The following is a 16668-nucleotide window of genomic DNA, read 5'->3' as shown; positions in this document are numbered from 1 at the left end:
CCTCCCTTCTCTCTCGCTGTGCCGGCGTAGCACTCCGCTCTAGGAGGTGCGCCTGCACGTGCTCTCTCGTTCTATCACGCTCTCTTTCTCTCTCTGCTCATGTACAACTTGGATTATGCGTGTGTGATTCGAGGTATGCAGATTTGTTCGTTTCATGGCTTGTAGTATATTGTTTTTGCTAGTTTGCAAGGCCCGCGACGTTTCGGTTTGTAGCAGTGGTATCAGAGTTGTGGCTACGTTCTTGAACTTGTAGCGATGATGGCTTGGAGTTTATTGAGAACAAAGATAAGTCATGCTCACGCGTACTTAATCATTCATGTTCTCTTTAATAAATAAATACAAAAAAAAAAAAGTTACATGTATGTGACTGTTTATGAATATCCACGGATCATAGGTATTCCATATCATTTAGGGATTTTTGTCGTTAAGGGCAAAAAAAGAAAACTATATAGGTACAGATATTTGGCCATATGTTAAGTACAATTTAGAGCATAATAGCAATTTCTTTTGAGGTAGAAGAAAAAGAAGAAGTAGAAGAACGAGAAGTTAAACGAGATTTTAACTCTGAGGAGGTTTCTCTACCATCCTGGAAACTTATCCTACGGAGGACGATCACGGCTCTGCGAGAGGGAGTGTGAGTATTAGGCTCAAGTGAAGGAAGGGAGAACACAGAAATTGTAGAGATGGTGATTTTAATCCCAGTCGTGGTAAACAACCCCAAGAGCTTTATTAAATTATATATATATATATATATATATATATATATATATATATATATATATATATATATATATATATATATATATATATATATAAGCAGCAGAGCTTGCTCTCAAAATGGCGTTGCAGAAGAGTTGCATCGCAGGTATGTCGTTTGACAACAATTTCATTCACTCACTTCATCTCCATCCACTTCCCCATGCACTCGCACCCACCCTCTCCCCTACCACCAGCTCTCGACCTGTGCTTTCTTGGGTCAATGAGCGCCATAGTCTCCATACTCAATGTCTGCAGTCCCTGTTTCTCTCTCGGTTTACGCCCACCAAGAACTAGCCACTGACCAACTCTCTCTCTATCACTCTACCCACCTTGCAATGACTGTCGTTCGCTAAAGAGCCTTGAGCCTGTGGACACACTCGCTTGCCACCACTCAACTGCGAGCACCCTCAGTTTGCATGGCTCTTCATGCAGCCCACTGTGACGTAGTCGCCCCACGTTGGCATGCTCCTACTTCCAGTTCTCTCTCTCTCCCACCTTTTCTCAGCACCCCTCGCCACCATGCAGATGAATAACTGCAACCGCCTAGTGCCTCTCTCTCTCTCTCGACGTCAGTGACTGACGGCGCCCATACACCCACCCCACTGTCTGTTGTTTTGAACGACCATGCAGCAGGAGTAATAGCCATGTATATCTCTCTCTCTCTCGTCCTCTAGCCGCCATGCAGATTCTCCAAAGCAAAAATAAATAAATAAATAAATAAAAGGGGGCGCCCACCTGCAGTGTCATCTGCGTGCCCACCCTTTGTCGTCATGCACTTACCCTGACTGCCGAAATCCAGCCATTGTTTTCTGTTTGAAGTTTGAACTACTGGCAAACACGCACACATTTATCGGCCCTTCCTGTGCTTTACGGGTGCTCACTAATTTTAGTGGTATGCAAGGTGTCGGCCCACCACAACCACACACTCATCCACTGCAGCCCTGTAGCACATGCAACGGCTCTCATTAATCTCTCTCTCTCTCTCTCTCTCTCTCTCTCTCTCTCTCTCTCTCTCTCTCTCTCTCTCTCTCTCTCTCTCTCTCTCTCTCTCTCTCTCTCTCTCACTGCCTCCTTCACACGCTTCATTCTCTCTCTAACAGCGCCCACTCCTTTTCTTGAGGCAAGCAACACACCCCTCAAGGTACACCTTCCCGCCATACTTACCACAGTGTGCATATGAAGCGGTCCACCGATCCCCAACGTGTAATCTCAGCATGTCATCTCTCACCCTCAGCATGTAATCTCTCACCCTAAGCATGTAATCCCTCACCCTCATTCAGGTCCCCTATGCAGCCACCACCTTGAAAGAGAGTCGCAACCACCATCTTTTTCTGCTTCACACCCCGCTTCTGCCTCTCCCTAATTTCTCTCTATCCCAACAACATGTTGTCTCCCTCTTCATCTCTGCTCACACACAGTACACACACACACACACACACACACACTCCCATTGATTGGCGCACTCCTCCAGCAGTACATATTTTTCCTTTCTCCCTTGTCTGCTTGTAGACTGTCCAAAAATAAAAAATTAAAAAAAATGAAAATAAAACTCTCCCACTCTTGCCATACTCCTCTCCTCATTCGGCAACCAACAATTTGTAGCTACCTGCCCACTCGGCCACACGTGCAACATGAGGTGCCCCTGTAACTCAAAGTTCGTCCAAAGATGAAGTGGAGACCTCATCGGCAACACAAGAAATATGAGCCCTAGCTTGGGCCAAAGAAGAAGAGAGGGAGGAGGAATGCTGGAGGAGCAGTTTGCCCAGGCCTTGGAGGTGCTATCCCATGCTGTTCGCGTCATTGCGGATGTTTGCATTGGTTAGATACTAGTGTTGAGGGTGGGCGATGCCTATTGTACCCCATTGTCAGAAGAGGAAGATCCTATAGGGTGTAGCAGAGCACACGAGAAAACGTGGCCACAAGCGAGGTTTGGCTCATCTAGCATCTGTGTGAAGAAAAGGCGATGCCTCGGAGCCGAACAAGCCCATGATCGGGGATGATAGCACGACTGGAGCATTATTTTTCCTTGCCACCGTAACGTCTCTCTCTCTCTTGGTGGCACTATAAGCTGCTTGATGCAACCATACAAGCTATCGGGTGCATATTATAACCGTCGCTTGCATGGAACTTTTAGGCCATCACTACATGCATGGTTCGCTACCCACTGATGAGTATGACAATCCACTAAGCACGCTTAACAACATCCACAATAGATCGATTTATTTACTTACCTTACTTAGATTTTCTCAACCCCATCGTCCCTTAGCACGAAGCCACACCTTATCTCGCCCCCCCTCCTTACAATCACTTCAGGTTTGGTGCCATACTTGTAGTGGGAAACAGTGTTCGAGACAAATCATTTTCCTAACCCTACACAGAAAGAGGAAAGTCTAGACGAATGATTTGCATTTTTTCTTCTTTTTACACTATTTCTCTCAAATTTCAAGTGGAATGATTCCTTTTCCTCCTGCTCCTAAGGGGCATTCTTGAGTTTTCAAGCAGCATGATTGTAAGCTGAGACACACTTTCCCGCAGGTGGGAAGGGTTGCAGTTTTCAACCTTGCCAGTGTGTGTGTGTGTGTATATATATATATTTTTTATTTTTTTTTATTTTTTTTTAATTTTTAAATTTGGCTTTGAGATTTGTGTGTTCATCTTTAAGGTGGAGATAAGTGCTCCTATGTCTCTTGGTATTTCAGTGTTTGTTGTATCCATTCAAAAATGACCATCGAAAGTATTTCCTACGAAGTTTTCCATGAGAAATTCTCTTTGGATCAGAGTACTCATAGCAATGTTTGTTCACTAAAACTTATAAAACTTTACCAATTTACTTAAAGGAAGCATGGAATCTAGCCGATGTTTTGCTATTTTAGCTAGTTTCAATAACACTGGTGAAATTGTACTAGCTTCTAATTTTCTTCTGACAACAATCAATGGTTTAAAAATTTCCTCACATATACAATCCACCTCACCGATACCTGACACCCATCTGTGCGGCTTGAACTTTATGGCATCTGTACTTTGGTTTGTTCTAACTTGCATAACATTACTCAAAATGATGAATTTTGCTCTTGACCTTTGTTTCAATAGCCTCAAGATATTGCGCCTTTTGGCCATGTAAATTTAGTGTATGATTAGATTGTTGTTGAATTTAAGACACAGTCATTTTTAGTGCTTTGTTTTTTAGACAAGTTTTGCAGATAAAATCTAAATGCAATGTTCTCATATCAAGCTCCAGGTACCTATCCCATCTCCTCTCTTACCTTGACCCCTCCAAATTCCCCACCCTTCACCACATCTCCTTATGTGCAAATCCTCTAGTTTAATAGTGGTTTGATAAATTAATGTTTATTATATTTGATCTCTTTTAAGTGCGTCTTCTTGCAGATATTTTCACACCGCTATAAATACCCAAGCATCTTTGCAACAGACAAGAATTTTTCCAGATGCTTTTAAGAAGACATAAGTTCCTTACTTGTTTACATTATGTTGCAAAATCCATTGTTTCTCATGTCATGGGTTCTACTTTCCTTGATTGGACTCTTCCAGAGATAACTTGTCATACCACTACTATCATGAGCTCAGGTGGTGTGTGATGATTGCTAACATTTAGTATATGTTTCCACATTCTAGTCTCTTCCATTTTCATATCAAATAGGTCATTTATTTTTTCACTTTTTTCACGGACACACAGATTCGCCGATTAGGCAGTGTGTAGATACTCATCTTGGTGCAGATCCGCCGATTTAGGCAGCACATTGATAAATAACAACTTCATGATTTTTAAGCAACATCAAATGCAGATACGTCGATTTAGACAGCATTAGTGCAGATTCACCGATTTAGGTAGCACGTCTTATTGGTGTAGATTCGCCGATTTAGGCAACACCGATCACAAAATCATGCTGCAGTGGCTGGCCACCACTGCAACTGGTATGATTTTGTTACCCGGGTACATAATGAAAGTGATTTGGATTTGGATTTGTATTGTGGAATTGGAATTGGAATTGGTATCTTGTGATTTTTACAGCAGTATTTATGTGATGAAATTGACATTATGAGATTGATGATGAGTGTGACCAATGATATCCTGATTCATCAGGGTATAACATATACTGCTTATTCTAGTGGTATGGGACACTAAAATAGGTAGTATGTGGATGACGGCAGACATAAGCCATTGTTGTTTAGTTTCTTAAATTTTTCTGATATTGTGTGATGTTTTGACACAACATACTAATCACTATTTTTGACAAGTATTGTTTGCACATTTTTATCTTCGCAACTGAGAACAGTTGCTTTCCAACGGAGAGGTATGCTATAGAAATGATATTTTATGATTTATTGCAGCTGACAGGTGGAAAAGACTAGACCCAGCTTGGCCTATGCAAATGTATTTGTATATCATGTATATTTTATTATTCAAGTGCTCTTTTATGAGCTTTGGCCAATTATGACCGGCCGGCCAGTTTGTAACCAATTTGACCATTCAAAAAATCTATAAAACAAATACGTGCAAGAGGGAAATGGTCACTCTTGCACGGGGGGAGATTGCACCCAGTGTCTGTGTATTCTTCTCTCCTCTCCTCCCTTCTCTCTCGCTGTGCCGGCGTAGCACTCCGCTCTAGGAGGTGCGCCTGCACGTGCTCTCTCGTTCTATCACGCTCTCTTTCTCTCTCTGCTCGTGTACAACTTGGATTATGCGTGTGCGATTCGAGGTATGCAGATTTGTTCGTTTCATGGCTTGTAGTATATTGTTTTTGCTAGTTTGCAGGGCCCGCGACGTTTCCGTTTGTGTATATATATATATATATATATATATATATATATATATATATATAGATAGATCATTCCCCAAAAGGGCACATTATCATTTGGCATGTTGAAGATAAAAACTGAATGACATAAATTTTATTCATCACCTAACAAAAATACAATACATTAATGTTCAATGGAATTCAAAATGGCACCTTACAACATTTATGGAGTGCCCACATCTGACATTTTAACTTAGGATGATGGTCTCTGCTTACAATCTTATGTCATCCCCTCCACTGAAAATTGTTTTGGTAAGCCTGAGGTGATTGATGCATCTCCTCTTCAAAGCTAGAGTGGCCAAAGCCCAATGTTTGGGTTATGATGTTCTTTAAGAGAAATATCATTCCAACATCTTTCAAATTTGCCAATGCTTTCACTCCATATATGTGTTTAGAGTTGTAAGCTTTGAGAAGGAATAGGGCTTGATCTGAAAGAATTTGTGCCATGTGGAGGGGGTACAAGAAGGGATGTGTTATGCTTTAAAGTGACAGTGTGTAGTACCACATTACTATACTTGAAAGCTAACTAGTATGTATCTACAACTCTATCTTGAGCAAAGTAAGGAAAAGGATACAAGTGCAAGCTTGTGAGGGAGCCCTTGTGCCATTTGGAATAGGAAATTTGACTTCTTTAGCACAGGTGATTTGCATTGCAAGCTTGTGTTTTGATTACTTTTTTATGCTCGATGCTAGCTTAATTTTGAAGTGTGATGCTAAGTTGCATGTTTTGTAGACTGGAGAAACTTTTGTAGGGAAAAAAAGTACCAAAAAAAAAGGGGGAGAGCAAGCCACATTTAGAAATATGGTTTATTGCTAAGTAGTTCTTTAAAGGGTTGGTTAAGCCTATTGTCTGTTCTCTTTTATTTGTACATTGTCATGCCATTAGGAATGCAAATGACCATAGTAGGGTTGTACCCCCAGTAGGTCTCTCAATTTCCATTACATTTAGCTATTTTGAGGAGCGGGGCTCGTGAAGGCAATATAAGGAAGCATAAAAGAATTAATCACTATGAGCCGACTTTGGAAGGGGAGCAACGCATACTCCCACCTTCTCATTTCCCTTTGAATCTTATCAAGTAATCACATGAACCTTTGCTTGTGAGTAACGTCCACCCCTAAGGGGCCCCAGATGCCAAAAGATTCTACCTTTAGACACAATCTCCCATGACCAGACCGATGAGTCACATGAGTTGTTTTTCGTCAGGGAGATCAATCTCAACTTCTCAATACTACACTTCGACCCATAAGCCACAAAAAATGTTTGCACAATCTCAAGGGCCTTCAAGAGCACTTGAGGACAGGCTTTCAAGAAGAGGAGGAAGTGTGGGACGGGTGTTTAACCTCACTCATTTCTTATTGCAGACATAGCAAGAACCACGAATATAATTGTCAATCCATGGGATGAAGCTGACTTGACTAGTGCATAGAGGCTACAAGAGGTTGTCAATCTCTTGGAAAACAACAGACAACTCGCATTTAATTCAAGCTACACTCAAATGACAGAAATCACCAAAAGTTAGTCACTCATCGGCAAACAAATCACATCCGTTTACAGCATCAAACGACATCCAAACGTTACGAAACTTCTAGGACATGTTTATAAAACCTAAGCACACATGCTTATGGTCTCAAATCTCACTTTAGGTCAAGTGCAAAAATCACGATTATTAACAGTAGTGAGTTTTTTACCTAATTGTTTTCGACCCAGAATGCATCTAAATGCTTAGCAATGATGCCCAAATACCATGCCTATACTTATTTTATGATTTTTAAGCTTAAATTTCTACTTATGATGAAATTAGGCTGCGGGTCAGTGACGCCAAAAGCTACAGATTACCATGAAATGCTTATGTCAAGGCATAGAGCTCTTACCTACGATTGCAACGTAACAGACGGCACTACAATGTGACAACCGGGAAGGGAGAAGGAAGCGCGAGAAGGAGAGAAGTGAGCACCGTTAGTTCACACTGTGTTTCTATTATCCAAAACTTCTCAAAAACTTACAAAAATTGGCTTTTATGCCTTAGCCAAGGTTTTTTATGGTCAAAACTAATAATCTGGGAGCTCTAACTAAAGATAGGTTGATACAATCTGGAAGCTTGTAGCCCCGGCTCATTAATTACAATGTTTATCTAAAAAGTAAGAGTTACAACATTCCCAATTCATCAAAATAATAAGTGTTTTTACAATAAAAGCTCCGAAGATATTCGAGTTATCCTAGTTAGCTTGCTGCTAACATTCCCCCCCTCCTCGACTGTGTCGTCCCTTGACACAGCTTCATGGGCTGAAGTAGTCTTCAGATTGACGGCTAGCGAGGCGGTCTTTAAGTGCATGTAAAGCTTTCTCATATATGATTCTTCTCTCTTTGTCAAGAACCTGCATGAATTGCATGGTGGCTTTGTTTTTAAGCTCAATGGTTGAATAGCCAAGAAATCTGGATGTGAGGTTGCTTATCACTGGCCCAAATATCTTCGTTCGCCAAGTGAAGAAACCTGTATAGAAAGCTTCTTCAAACGCCAACATATTGCTAGAGGGCAAAAACATGCATCGGGCGTAGAAGCCGTAAAGCACTTCTTCGGAAGGCTAATCGCTTAAGTCATAACAGAGACCCTTATTGCCTTCGAGGAACGACATCCATGGTGCTCCTGCTTACTCTGGCTCGTGAAAAGTTTGAATACATGCGAGCAGCATTCTGCAAATCTTATATAACATGGCACATGAGAGGTCGGGAAGGCTCTTGAAGAAAGTCATGGCGCCCATTAGGGTTTTCACCATGTATTCCTCTGTTGCCGGTCCCTGCTCTGGAGCTGGTAGTCGTGGATAGTTTAGCCATGTAGGCCTCTTCTTTTTTAGTGCCTCAAATGCTTGCCATGTCTTTGCCCTTGGTACAGGATAGAATGTTTGGTCTTTCTGTAGTGCGGTAGGTGCTCTTGTGAACAGAATCAGATATCTCGAATTCTTGTTCAACCAGCTTTTACTCCACTTGGGGTGGATATCATCTGAGCCTTCTACCTGCATATCTTTGTATAGTCTTTCTTTTACTTGTAGTAGCTCTACTTTGATGAACATGTGGTTCTGGGAGAAAGTTGTGCACACACAATCCATGTGTTCTGATCTGGGGTTGGCGGCAAATTGTCGGCCATGCCAATAACATGATATGCTATTCTAGTCAGCACTTTAGGCGCACCCAAATAAGTGATTTTACCTTATTTCTTGGTGCCTTTCAGCGTTGTCAGGACATACTACGTATGATCAATTGGCTGCCTGGTTGTCAACTTCAACACTTGGGTGAAGGTGGTCGCAATCGCATGGTTTGGGGTGGTGTACTGTGGCGGTCTCTTGGATAAAAAGTGGAAGTGCTGATGGTATAGACGAGTTGATTCTTCCACTTGCCTTTGGATGAGGTCGGCAAAAGTTGCAGCATTAATTTCCTTGGTGAATGTGCCTGTTGTCTTTCTGTCTCGGATCCACATTGTCATCCCTTCAGTCAGCAACTTCAGTGCCTTGGCCACAATCTCTTTTGTTGATCACTACTTCGACTTTCTGCCCTTGTTGGTCGATGATTTGGGCTGATCCATCTTCTTTGATTGTAGACAATAGTTCGTATGCTTTTTGGAAATCTATGCCGCATAGTTCCCGGTAGTAGAAGTCCCTGAGGCCCCGCCTTCTATTGGCTTCTTTTGTGTCTAGCTTGGCAGCTACATCATAAATCTCTTTCGGAAGCATTTGCAATTCCACTTGGTGTCCTTCTTCGCTCTTGAACCTTCCAGTGAAAACTGTGGTGTTGTTTTCTTCAAGCTGTTCTCTTTACAAGTACATTGCCTTGGCCGTCTTTACTGAACTTGGGTCTAGCTGGTAGGGTGGCAACTCTTGCAACTTCTCTTTCTAGGACACCCTTTTCTTGGCCTCTTGGCCTTCTTTTGGCAGCTTGCATTGCTCTTGTTGTTGAAATTAGGGTTGCAGAGAAACACACACAGCTTGGAGAAGACAAAGGAAGCTCAAGGCACACAATAGAGAGTGTATAACTTAGTGTGCAATGGAAAGATAGATAGACCTAGAGTGATGGGCGTATATACAATGCACGGGGGGAAAAACCTCCTAAAGAGGGAAAAAATGCCCCGGCGGTCCTAGTGTGTTCACACACATCACTACCACATGTATATGGTAACAAATCCCCCCTGGAGTGATGCAGTGAACGAGAGCTGGCACATGAGTAAAGGGAAGTGCCATGCCCTGAGGACAGGATCAGTCCACAAAGGGGAGTAAGCCCAAAGCTTTGCGAAAAGCTTCAAGCTTCTCACGACACAATGCCTTTGTGGGATCTGCAAGGTTGTCCTGTGTTGGCACATAAGCCAAGCTGATCTCTCCTGCTGAGAGCCTCTCCCTGACATAGTGGTAATGCACCTCAATGCGCTTTGTGCGAGCATGAAAAACTAGGTTCCTCGCAACTGCCAATGCGCTCTGACTGTCAGTGTAGATAGTGTTGGCAGTGTCCTGTCCAACACCCAAATCATCCATAAGGCGTCTGAGCCATACACACTCAACCCTAGCTGTGAAGACTGCCCTGTACTCAGCCTCACAACTCGAAGTGGCCACAGTAGGTTGCTTCTTGCTCAACCATGATATACATGAACTGCCAAGCATGAAACAAAAACCACTTGTAGACACTCTCGTGTCAAAACAACCAGCCCAATCTGAGTCCGAAAAAGCATGTAAGTCTGGTGGCAATGATCCCCCCTTGGGATAAAACAAGCCAAGATGTAAAGTGCCACTAAGGTAGTGGAAAATCCTGTTGACAGCCTGCCAATGCTTAGACCCTGGGCTATGCATAAATCTGCTGACCTGTGAGACTGCAAACTTAATATCTGGCCTCGTGTTGCATACATAAATGAGGCAGCCAACAGCAGTTTGGTAAAGAGTGACATTAGCAGGATTGCCAGCATCATGTAGACTCAACTTCAAACCTGTTTCCATGGGAGTGGCAATAGGTTTGCAATCCTCAAGTCCAAACTTACATAGCAATGTCTCTATGTAACTTTTTTGACACAAGGCAATACCACCATCACACTGCTTAAACTGTATACCCAAGTAATGATGCAATAGCCCCAAATCTTTCATCTTGAAAGTAGAATTCAAATCAGCCTTAAATTCAGCAATATGTCTCTCATTTGGTCCAGTGATCAGCAAATCATCAACATAAAGAACCACAATGAGAAGTACATCACCCTCACGCTTTACATACAATGTGCTTTCTGTTGGACTCTTACGAAAGCCTTGTTTGACCAAATGAGTATCAGCTTTCTCATACCAAGCACGAGGAGATTGCTTCAACCCATACAAACCTTCTTACATCTGCACACTTTGTCCTCTTGTCCTTTTATGACAAAACCGCGAGGCTGCGTTACATAAACTTTTTCAAATATGCCACCATTCAAGAAAGCAGTAACAATGTCTGATTGATGTACATCCCAACCAAAATGAGCTGCCAATGCACATAGAAAACGCACAGTAGTCATACGACAAGTGGGAGCAAAAGTCTCTTCATAATCTATGCCTTTTTGCTATGCATAACCCTTTGCAACAAGTCGAGCCTTATGGCGATCGATCTCACCATCCGGCTTGCGTTTCAACTTGTAAACCCACTTCGTACCAATGGCCTTTTTGTCAGGATGCAAATCACATAAAGTCCATGTGTCATTTTCTATAAGTGCATCATATTCTGATTGCATGGCAGCCATCCAATTTTCTGAATTTTGTGCTTCATCAAAAGTCAGAGGCTCCTCAACATCATGTAAGCTAGACACAGCCAAAGCATAACAATCTAATGCATAAGATGCATGGCGAGAGCCTGAACGAGTACGACTAGACAAAGGTGTATCCAATTTACTGTCACGCAAAGTGTGCACCAGCCATTTTGGCATACCTCTAGCCTGCTCATTTTCAGCCCTTTCCTCATCAAGTACATCATGTACATCTGCATCAGTAATAGGATGATCTAAAACATTTTCAGAAACCCCCATAGGCTGTACATTTGCCTCATTGGAACTTACATTCGTATTTCCACCACTGAAAAGAGGCAACAAAGTGTCATAAATGTCCCGTGAGCTTACATTACTGTCTCTAGTACATGACAACAAGGGCTAAACAGAATCTTCCACAAACACTACATCCCGTGAAACCAGAATACGTTTTGTTTGCGGATGATACAACCTGTATCCTTTGCTTTCAGCACTATAACAAACAAAAATACATTTGACAGCCTTATCATCCAATTTTCTGCGCTGCACTTGTGGCACCAAAGCATATGCCAAACAGCCAAAAACACGCATGTGCTCAATAGAAGGCTTTCTATCATGCCATGCTTCATATGGAGTAATAGACTGCAAAGCTTTCGTAGGACACCTGTTAAGTACATAAGTGGCACACATGATGGCCTCAAGCCAAAAAGAATGCGGTAAAGCTTGACTTTTGACTGTACATCGTGCCATTTCCGTCAGTGACCTATTTTTCCTCTCAGCAACACCATTTTACTGAGGTGTATAAGGCACTGGTGTTTTATCCCACGACTAGCCAGAAATGCATTAAATTCATGAGACATATACTCCCCCCCTCGATCGGAACGGAGGGTGCCCATAGTACATTTCGAGACATTTTCAGCCATAGCCAGAAATTGTTTGAAGCACATAAAAACTTCGGACTTCGCTTTAAGCGGAAATACCCATGCATGCCTGGAGTAATCATCAATGAAAGTCACGAAGTACAGGTAATTGCCCAAGGACGGAGTTTGCATGGGCCCACAAGCATCACTATGCACAAGCTGCAACCTGCATGTGGCCCGAACTGAACCATCCTTTGGATATTTAGAACACTGCATCTTACCCAAAATACAGCCTTCACAAACATGTTTGACAGGTGCTTCAAGAGGCGGCAAAGAAGCAACCATATCAGATTTCTGCAAACGCAGCAAACTGGCGAAATTCAGATGACCAAAACGTGCATGCCAAAGTTTTGCATCTGAAATAGCCCTTGAATCTGCAACAGCATTTGCAAAATTTTGTCCACACTTGTCATACAAAGTGAGCTTATACAGCCCACGACAGAAATGCCCAAATGCAACAATTTCATCACCAAAACTGAGATCATGAACTGTACATCTCTCATCCACAAATTTGACTACAAGTCCAAGTCTAGCAAGTGCGGATACAGACAAGAGATTCTTCTTGATCCCAGGTACATAAAGTGCATCAACAAGTGTGAAGGAACTGCCATTAGCAGTAGTGAGCACAATCTTTCCAACTCCGTGAACTGGATAAGAGGCGTTGTTGGCACAAGTGATTGGATTCCCATGAGGGACAGACTTGAGAGAGGTAAACAATTCACGATGTGAGGTAATGTGCTTTGTAGCACCACTGTCGAAATACCACACATGTGAATCTACAGCAACTGACAAACATGCATCATGGACAGCAGGATTGTAAGTGCACTCTGCGCTAAAAGCCCATTCTGCATCAACATCAGCAACACAGTCTCCTTTCACAGAAGACTCAACAATGGCTGCATTTGTAGTTGAACCAGCATTTGCAGTGGAACCACCCTCTTTCTTCTTAGCCTCTTTGGCCTTCAACTTAGGACACGACTTGATCAAGTGATCATTGGCTTTACAATAATGGCAACGCATCTTCTTTTTGCCCTTATCACCACTGCATTACTGTTACCACCCTTTCTTTGAGAAGCAATAAAAGCCTGTTCAACTGCACGCTGCCTAGTCCTGTTTTTTCTAGAAATTGACTCTGGCAACAGCAATGTGCATAATGCATCAAACTTGACAACTTCAGGATTTCCTTGGGTCATTAGTCTCCAAGTACTAGCAAAAGTCTTGTAGGAATCTGGTAAGGCATCAAGAACAGTCTGCACAAGGGAACTATCTGAAATGACTTCACATGCAGAAATAAGCTGCTCATTGATATCCTTGACACTAGCAAGGAAAGTGTCCATATCATCTTCCTCATGCATAATCTTCGACTCCAGCTCTTTACGAAGCAAAGCAATTTTAGCCTCATTGCGGCTTGCATAAAGACTTGCTAAAATATCCCAAGCCTGTTTTGCAGATTTTGCTGAACGGATGTGAGGAACAATGGTGAGCTTCACAGAAAACGCAATCAATGCATGAGCCTACGCATCCTTAACATCTCAACGAGCTTGTTCTGCCGTAGGCAAAACAACTCTAACAGCTGCAATCCTTGCAGCAAGACCTGCAACATCCTCAACATCGCCTACATCCTCAGAACCAGGACGTACATCAATGCCCTGCACAATGTTCCAGACACCCTTTGACACAAGAACATGTTGCATCATATAAGCCCACATAGGGTAGTTGTCCCCATCCAACCTGTCCTCAGCAGCAAACATCTTGAACACATCTGTGTTGTTGTTGTCAGCCATGGTAAATGCTGCACCTGATGTGAAAACTGCCCGAAAATAGGAGAAACGGAGCGGGAACAACCTGTGCTATATAGCACAAACCGTAGAATACTATAAGGCACCTGTTATGCAGAAAACGGCACTGACAGAAATTCTACACAAAATGACGAAATAGCTTGTGTAGTATTGCCTGTAGTGGAAACGGAGGCCGAAATGAGCCCAAATCAAAATTCTGAGCAGATCAAGCTCTACGAGCTTACCCGAAGTATTTGTCGACTTGCGAACGCTCGCCAAAGCTCACTGACATCGGAGAAAGTGAGCGGGCGTGTACTGGAGCAGCTGGAGACTAAGCCCGGGAGGACGTGACCTGCTCTGATACCAATTGTTGGAATTAGGGTTGCAGAGAAACACACACAGCTTGGAGAAGACGAAGGAAGCTCAAGGCACACAATAGAGAGTGTATAACTTAGTGTGCAATGGAAAGATAGATAGCCCTAGAGTGATGGGCGTATATACAATGCACGGGGGAAAAAAACTCCTAAAGAGGGAAAAAATGCCCCGGCGGTCCTGGTGTGTTCACACACATCACTACCACATGTATATGGTAACACTTGTTATGTGAATACAGTGCCAAAGTTAGAAAATTCTGCAAATTCCGCTCTAAAATGTCTTAAGTCTGAATTGCTGACAAATGATGTCCATTTTGCTTCAAATCAATTTTAGAGCATGCATAGATGCTTAAAAACATGTAAAGATCAAAATCATAAAGTTCAGGCAAAAATTTGTAACAAAAGTAAATAATCGCAATTATTTACAGCTGGGGATTTTTCCAAACTTTTTGCATTTTTTATATGATAGACTTGAACCTTATGGCATTTAGGTGCTATGAGTGAAGTGTGGGCTCATTTGAGTGCACTGGGTGGAAATGGTGCCAGATTTGAACTTTCAAACTTTGAAACAGTAGATATACTGAGATTTTGAGTTTTAGAGTTCCAAACTTGCTCAAACTTTGTCACTGGACTTGGGACATCATGTGCTTTGGTCCCATAAGGTCAAAGGTGCAATTTTCTCCCATTTTGGCAAGAAAGTAAACAATCGCGATTATTAACTTTTTCATCAAATTGTACATTTTTTGTTGCAACTTGGTTCTAGGCATGATGTAGACTTTGTGTATGAGATATAGGGTGATTTGGATCAAAAATATGACACATAACTCAAAATTTGGAATGGAAAGACCTTGGTGCATTTTTTGACAATTTCCAAGTTTTTTCTTAATCATTTTGGCTCATACTTGAAATGTGGCATGTAATAGATGTGTACAAGTGATAGGTAAGGTGAAGGTATCATTTTCAAGCCAAAAAAGCACAAAAGTAAATAATCATGATTATTTATAGCAGTCAATTTTTTTTGCTAAACTTGAAAATTTTTGACCTAGACATATTCAATACATCTAAAACAAGTCCTAAAATGAATTTGGTAAAGTTTTGTCGTGTCGGCATCACTTCGTGCTTTGTTGACTCTTTAATCACCGATTTTTGTGACTTGATGGCATGTGAAGTTGATTAGTCACTTTTGAAGCTATGGACTTGTCCACTACATAGTCTTGATGCTACCCATCTAGTTTTGGCCCATTTGGAGTCAGTTTGACTTTGTATGTCAAATTTGACACTTTGCAGCCTTCGAGCAGTTTTTTGTTGTTCGAGAGTTTGTTATGCGTCATCATACTCATGTTTACGCTTAAAAAACTCCAAAAAATCACATTGAAGCTTTGTAAGGCTTAATTTCAAATTGTGCCTTATACAAACAATGTCGCCATGTTTTCAAAGAGACACTATTGCATAGAGTTTTCTTTCATAAACAAAATAATTCTGCAGTGCATAATCAAGTTTCTTGCTTTCAAATGAAATGGGCCTTCCCTTGCAAAAGGACTGCTTTAAAAGCACGACTACTAGCATCCATTTTGAGCACAAAAGGTTTCATATGATCCAAAATAGCTAAAATAGGTGCCATAGCTAGTGCAACCTTGAGTGTATCAAAACTTTGCCGCCGTTGATTCAATTATTTTTCCCCAGCAGTAGCACATGCACACCATTGGATTTAAACATTGAAATACTATGCTCATGGCAACACTTTAATGAGGATCCTAACCCATATAAACACTCCTGACTTAGTACCACATCTTTGGACCCATATTCATGACCTGTTTATTAAAAAAATCAAAGAAAATAATAAAATGCACTAAAAAAGAAAAGTAAAAATTCAATAATTAGAAAAATCCATTGAAAAACATAGCTTTATTGTTTTTTGGTGGATTTCTCCATTTTTGTGTCTCAGTATCAAGAAAAATGATGAAAAATCACCAAAAACGACCATTTTTTGATGATTTTCTGATAATATATACGCTATTTACACTCATCAGAGAGATGTTATCAGTTAAATTTTTCCTGTTGATGATTTTGTAAGAGCATTACTATGTAATTTTGCAAAAAATCACGCGTTAACACATCAAACTTTTTTTCCTCCCTCTTCAAACATTGCCTGTAATTACTTAGTTCTCTTTCCACCCCTCCTAGATGGCGTACTCCGGGACGACTGTGTGCATGGGTTGAACAATCGTGTCTATGCATAGCTTTGGTCGGATCTACCATGCTTTGAAGATCAATGCAATTCA

This window comes from Adiantum capillus-veneris, chromosome 16 (assembly GCF_014529385.1).
Source record: "Adiantum capillus-veneris isolate H3 chromosome 16, ASM1452938v2, whole genome shotgun sequence".
Classification (NCBI taxonomy): domain Eukaryota; kingdom Viridiplantae; phylum Streptophyta; class Polypodiopsida; order Polypodiales; family Pteridaceae; genus Adiantum; species Adiantum capillus-veneris.
Note: the sequence above shows the minus strand (reverse complement) of the source record.